Below are 7,792 nucleotides of genomic sequence, written 5' to 3' on the forward strand. Positions count from 1 at the left end.
TCTCTCCGGTTTAAGAGACTAGACACCAGCTGGTACAACTGCAAGACAAAAAGTGAATTGTCAAAAATCTTACATAGAATTGATATCGTTGTGTACAACGTAATGAATCTTACTTACTGATTTATCACATCGCGTACGACACAGTCATCTTTCGCAGTATTTGCGCATTTCTCAAATTTAAATTTACTGTGGTTTTCTACCATGTAAATCCCAGTAGTTTTAAAAAATGGTTTTCGCGTTTATTCTTTCAATCATGAAAAATGATGTGCTACCAGTCTTCTACAAGCTCACATTGACAATTCAGGGCTTGTTTCAAGGAAATACAGTATTTGCGAGTTTTGGACATCTGGTATCTAGTTTCTTTAAAGCTATATTCTAATTCCAAGTAGCAATAAGCTTCAATAATCCCGAAAAACAAAAACTAAAGAACCATATTGTTACTAATATATGTTTGAGCTTCCAAAGGAGCTCTCTATGTATAAAAATGTTGTTGTAGGAGGGGCACAGATTCCATCGCAGTCTGCGAGCTACCTGATACCGGTCACCGTTAACAGAACATATGAAAGTGCACTTTCTTACGAGTCTGTTAAATAAATTGAACAGATTTGATATAAATGTATTGATATGCGTGTTTGTAACTAACAAATGTTTCGGTTAACATTTTTTTTAAAAATAACCCAAAACTCCTTAAACATAATTGATGAAATAAACTCATTCAAATTGAAAATTGTGTTGTATTTCAACATTGTTAAAGTTTAATATTTTACGACTTTATCTTTCATCTCCGTTAGTTCGAATAAGGACGTTAGTTTACAATGCCTGCCGATGCGGTTTGGGCCAAGCAACGCAACTATGAGGATGTTTTCCTTAAACGATAGGCGTCTGTAAAAAGATGCAGGAAAATGAGACAGGATTACCGCCAGGACTCAAAATTCCCTCACAGCTTCTTTATGTGAATTTTGTAATTAACAAACCATTGCCCCAGTGATGAAAGAATGTTTGATGAGTGCCGCCTAATTTGTAAGATTGAGATCTGTGTAGTATTGCTAATTTGACAAAATGATAATTATGCGACAGCGTTAGCACAAAAAGGAAAATATCTTAGTAAAAAAACATTTGCGACTGATTTGGCGTCTTCCACACAGAGAAAAGTAAATCGAAACAATGATATTCAATCAGACATCCTGGCGGCTTTTTTTGGTTATATTGCTGGAAATTGTTACATTACGAATCGTCAGAGGAGGTAAGTAAAACTTTCATGATAGATTATATGTGTGTTCAATTAACAAATTAACTCATTAAATGATTTGTTGTTTGTAAATGTATGAACTGATTTGCTAGCGTAGTTCGATGTTTGACTTTGACAAGGCATATATGAGCATTGCGTATAGGGATAAGTCGTGGTGTTTAGCTTTCCTCGAGAGTTCATTTCCATTGAATGAGTATAGGGGTAAGTCGTGGTGTTTAACTTTCCTCGAGCGTTCATTTCCATTGAATGACTATAGGGATAAGCCGTGGTGTTTAACTTTCCTTGAGCGTTCATTTCCATTGAATGACTATAGGGATAAGTCGTGGTGTTTAGCTTTCCTCGAGCGTTCATTTCCATTGAATGAGTATAGGGATAAGCCGTGGTGTTTAGTTTTCCTCGAGCGTTTATTTCCATTGAATGAGTATAGGGATAAGCCGTGGTGTTTAGTTTTCCTCGAGCGTTCATTTCCATTGAATGAGTATAGGGATAAGCCGTGGTGTTTAACTTTCCTCGAGCATGCATTTCCATTGAATGAGTATAGGGATAAGCCGTGGTGTTTAGCTTTCCTCGAGCGTTCATTTCCATTGAATGAGTATAGGGATAAGCCGTGATGTTCAGCTTCCATAGAGCGTTCATTTCCATTGAATAAGTATAGGGTTAAGCCTTGATGTTCAGCTTCCATAGAGCGTTCATTTCCATTGAATTAGTATAGGGATAAGCCGTGATGTTCAGCTTCCATAGAGCGTTCATTTCCATTGAATGAGTATAGGGATAAGCCGTGATGTTCAGCTTCCCTAGAGCGTTCATTTCCATTGAATGAGTATAGGAATAAGCCGTGATGTTCAGCTTCCCTAGAGCGTCCATTCCCATTGAATCAGTATAGGGATAAGCCGTGATGTTTAGCTTTCCTCGAGCGTTCATTTCCATTGAATTAGTATAGGGATAAGCCGTGATGTTCAGCTTCCATAGAGCGTTCATTTCCATTTATGAGTATAGGGATAAGCCGTGATGTTCAGCTTCCATAGAGCGTTCATATCCATTGAATGAGTATAGGGATAAGCCGTGATGTTCAGCTTCCCTAGAGCGTTCATTTCCATTGAATTAGTATAGGGATAAGCCGTGATGTTCAGCTTCCCTAGAGCGTTCATTTCCATTGAATGAGTATAGGAATAAGCCGTGATGTTCAGCTTCCCTAGAGCGTCCATTCCCATTGAATGAGTATAGGAATAAGCCGTGATGTTTAGCTTTCCTCAAGCGTTCATTTCCATTGAATCAGTATAGGGATAAGCCGTGATGTTCAGCTTTCCTAGAGCGTTCATTTCCATTGAATTAGTATAGGGATAAGCCGTGATGTTCAGCTTCCATAGAGCGTTCATTTCCATTTATGAGTATAGGGATAAGCCGTGATGTTCAGCTTCCATAGAGCGTTCATATCCATTGAATGAGTATAGGGATAAGCCGTGATGTCCAGCTTCCATTGAGCGTGCATTTCCATTGAATGAGTATAGGAATAAGCCGTGATGTTTAGCTTTCCTCGAGCGTTCATTTCCATTGAATGAGTATAGGGATAAGCCGTGATGTTCAGCTTCCCTAGAGCATGCATTTCCATTGAATGAGTATAGGAATAAGCCGTGATGTTCAGCTTTCCTCGAGCGTTTATTTCCATTGAATGAGTATAGGGATAAGCCGTGATGTTCAGCTTCCCTAGAGCGTTTATTTTCATTGAATAAGTATAGGAATAAGCCGTGATGTTTAGCTTCCCTAGAGCGTTCATTTCCATTGAATGAGTATAGGGATAAGCCGTGATGTTTAGCTTCCCTAGAGCGTTCATTTCCATTGAATGAGTATAGGGAAAAAACGTGGTGTTTAGCTTTCCTCGAGCTTGCATTTCCATTGGCCCATCTAAGGCGGAAATCCAAAGTAGTACATTGTTATTAATTGTATTGGTGTTGTCGTCTATGCTTTTGTTGGAAAGGTTTTCATGAGAACCATGGATAACGATTTCGTTCACTTGAAATAAACGTAAACAAATTGTTTTATTCTTCCGAAATTATCCGGTTAAATTCGCTGTCCAACTTCAACAACTGCCATGCTACTAATCTGTTATTAGGAAATGTTATATTTTAGATGGGTGTGCCATCAATTGCTTGAACGTATCTTCGCCGTGCAGTTCAGATATCCCCCCAGAATGCAACAAAGGATACGTTCTGGAAGACGAGGAAACGAATTTAACATGTCATGACAACGGCGTGTGGACTGGCCGAGACGGGCTTGTTTGCAAAAGCATCAAATGCGGTCCTCCTCGCAACATTACCAACGGGTCTTACGTACTGCTGAAGCAAGGATATGAAAATGAAACAATGGACAATGAGTTTACCTATGGATCTCAAGTTGCTTCTGTCTGTGACCCAGGTTATCACCTTGTTAAGGGTTCAAATATTAGAGTATGTCAAGGCAATAGCTCGTGGAGAGGAGAAGAACCAGTCTGTGAAAAGTTTGAATGCAGGTTTCCAGTTGATGTAGTAGTTGTAGACAACCCAGGCGTAAAAGGGATATTATTTAACCAGACAGCGTACGTCACGTGCATGAAGCATTTCCGGTACTGGCGACACACCACAGAATGCATTTGTTCACGGAAAGGTGCATTGATGTGTGAAGGGTTGTCCCCAGTTTGTGGCAAGTATTATGCTGCTGCGAGATCTTAATGTTTATATTCAGTGTGTGTTTACCACGTGACAAATTACCTCATAAATGCTACGTCGGAAGGCAATGATTTGCTTCAAAATTTACAAAGATAACTTTACTATTTATTCGTAATAAAACATAGCGCAGTCTGCACCGCTTACATAGCTCTGCCTTCGGTCTTTTACTAGAGTTTGATTTAGAGCTTAGTTTCTTAAAACTTCGACAAACCTTTTCACAAGACTGCCACCTGATGATTACTGTCAAAATGTTATTTTGGAAACAGGTTTGTCGAAGTGTTCGAAGAAACTGAACACTTAATCAAACGCTGGTAATAAAACAAAGGCGTGGCTTTTTAAGCGGCAAAGACTTTCATTTATAAAAATGGTGAATAAATAGAAAAATTATCTTTGTTTTAAGTCTTCGTTCGAAGCAAAATGCTGCCTTCCGACGTAGCATTATGACGTGATTTATCACGTGGTATACACACACTGATATTGCGTTGTATTATGAATGGTTTAAAATATTGTACTTAAAACGACATTAAGGTGTTGATATATACTAAGTTTATATGTGTAAATCTCATAGCTATGCCGTTTGTTTAATTTTCAGAGGTAAATTGGTTCATGATGGTAGCAGTGGGTGTTTCTTTTGCTGCAGTTTTAACAGTTTTGTGTTTTACTTGTGGATTAGGATGTAACACCAGGTTTGGTTTGTTTACAAGACTGTATTATTCAAATAAATACAATAGATAGGTTGACAAGTGACGTAACAATTCATATAGTAATTGTAACTAGTAATTGATTTGTTGATTTCATGAAATATATGTCTTTCTCCTTAAAACCGATATATGCAATATACATGTACAAAATTAAAAAGTGTTATTCAGATCTTATGATTACACATCATAAGAAATATTGCTAACTAGTGTGACCAATTACACATTCTAGATAGTGTCGTATAATATTTCAATTTCTAGTGTCGTTTAATATAACAAATAAATGTATCGAAATCATATGACATAGTTTCAAATTTAATTGATATAAAAATATTGTATTTTATATTCAGAATGGATGCATCCATAAAAAAAGTGCTAAAAACAGAACTTGCTGTCGGTAATAATGAAAGCAGTATAGTTCAAACAGACGAAGCACAGACTAAAACGGTAACAGATGACGGCCAAGCCACAGGAGGGATTGGACGGCAATTTACAACACATGAGGAAGATGAAGCCAAACCTTCGACCTCTAGATACACCAGTCTCCACTCGGGTATGTTTAACCATGTTTTAATTGATGTGTTCAACTGCATAATATCAGTAGTGATTATCTATTTAACAACGTGCATACATTGTCTTGCTATTCACCTGTGATTATAATAATATTGCAGATGTCGTGAGACAGCGCTCTCGACTATATGCCGCTTTGTTTACTAGTATGAGATATATTTCTAGTTGCATGATCATCATTAATGAAATATGTACATGTCAAAAACAGGGGATATTACTTGTATTGAGGATTATTTGGAGTCAACTAACGTAATTGCCTTATGGCCTTTAACTCTAACGAGAGGTTTTATATCCATTGCATATTTTTAAAATTAGATATAAGAAATTTTCTAAGTCAATCAGGGGCCATAATTTGTATGTATGATCATATAGAGTTGTCTACCTTAATTGTTAGATGGAACTGCACACTTGTGTGTGGTATCATTCAATTGAAACATAGTTTTTGAGGTATTATCAAATGTCCGCATTTATCGATAAATCTTTACCAAACTTTTTAAGTCAATCAAGAGCAATAATTTGTATCCATGATCATAAAGAGTTGTCCAACTTGTTTGATGGCCCTGACCAACTCAGTGAGGTATCAATTAAAATGAACGGTTTATGATATAAAACAAAACAAAAATCCCAACTTGCGGAAAAACTTAAACAGGACGCAAGCTCGATAAAACGCAATATATAATTTTGATGTCTGCCATTTCCATTGATTTTAATTCATACGTCTGTGGACCGTTTCATTAATTTTAAATCTGATTCGGAATTAAATCTAGTAGTTTATATAAGTTATCTTTCAGTGTTAAGTAATCACTTGATATTAACAAAACCCTCTTTGGTTTCGTAAAATAAATAGCGTTATAAATACAAAACATAGCTCCAAGAGTACCATAAATCTTGTTTTTATCGGACAGGACATAAAATGTATGTTGTTTATGGAGAACAGTCGAAAGATAACGAACGTTATCGAAAATCATAGTCGTCACACGACAGGTACTGATTAAAATGACAGTATCATACAGCGTTCGAAAATATAATTCGGTTTTAAAGTGAAACCGAAAGTACAAACTTTAACATCTGGGCACTTCTCATTGTTCATCTAAGCGATATATAATGCCACTTTGGCTATTTTAAGCCATTCTCTTCTTTGATGAACAGTTTTACAAGTAATTATTCGAACTTATTTATGGTTACGTATTATAATTCTTATTAAAATCGTTTAAGGGTATTATACAGACGTTACTTAAAATATTTAAAATTTGTAGGAATATCACAGATGGCAATAAGTGGATATTTTGTTTCCTCGACTTTGTTTTCAATTTTATTCACACAAATATATCGCAACAAGACTGAAATATGAGGCGAATATATTTTTTTAAATTAACTCTTCAATTAAGATCTTGATACGACACCTTTGCATACGAGAGGCACGTACGACCAGTTGAATATATGCTTATGTCCTTTTCAGATGATGGCCCCGTGCTGACAAGGTGCGACAGCTACCTTTCGCCTGTGACCGCTGATGAACATTACGATACTTTGTCTGCCTATGAGTGTGTTGAGTGACTCTAAAACTTAAAGCGGGATTGACCTTCGATTAAGCTCAAAATACCAAATATGGTCATTTATTTCAAACTGCACTCTCACAGATTAACCAATTTTACAAAACAAATGTGTCTCAGAATAAGATTTGGTATCAATTCTTATAAATCAGTCGTATCAGATAACTCACAATAGAACATATCTGAATTGTTTATAAAACTGCCGAAAATCTCATTTTACTTTGAGCCTTTCTAACCATTTCAGCTCTGAAACACCACTTTTCGAACTAAAATACCACTTTTCGAACTAAAACACCACCTTTCGAACATAAATTTTGAAAACTTCGATCTTCTTTTTTATCAGCAGTTGTATATCACAGGTTTTCAGACATTTACGCAAAGTTTGGCGCACTTCAAACGAAAAAATAATTGCAAAAACGGCCAATTTGTAAGAGTGCATCATTAAGAATGAAAAAAGGATTGGTCGAGTATGCATTGATTGACTTTATAAAGCAAAAAATGGATACAATGTAAATGTAAATAATGAAATTTGAATATAGTACAATTGCAATAATGGCTTTGTAATGATTGCTATAATAAATGTAAGAGCAATATATAAAATAATAATAATATAATGATGTTCAATCAAAGTACATGCTTGCGATTCAAAACCATTTACATCATGCCGTCAAGATCCCTTTGATGAATCTAAAGGAACAAGAGCGGTCACAGACAGCTATATCCCCCGCCTCATGGGGGCATTTTTTGTAACGAAAGCCAATTAATGGTAAGGGTAGTTTCTCAGGAACATAAGAAATGCGTAAAAAAGAAAGGGCAATAACTCTTTCAAACATGGCCGAATCGCGAAAGCCCGACAATACGCGCTGCGTCACTATACAGTCATCAATATGTGAAAGTTTGGTAGAAATCGCATGAAAAACGTAAGAGGAGTTGCGAAGAAACCAATTTTAAATGTAAAATAAAGAAAGTGCAATAACTTATGGAAAACGTAAGAGGAGTTGCGAAGAAACCAATTTTAAA

Source organism: Mya arenaria, chromosome 13 (genome assembly GCF_026914265.1).
Source record: "Mya arenaria isolate MELC-2E11 chromosome 13, ASM2691426v1".
Classification (NCBI taxonomy): domain Eukaryota; kingdom Metazoa; phylum Mollusca; class Bivalvia; order Myida; family Myidae; genus Mya; species Mya arenaria.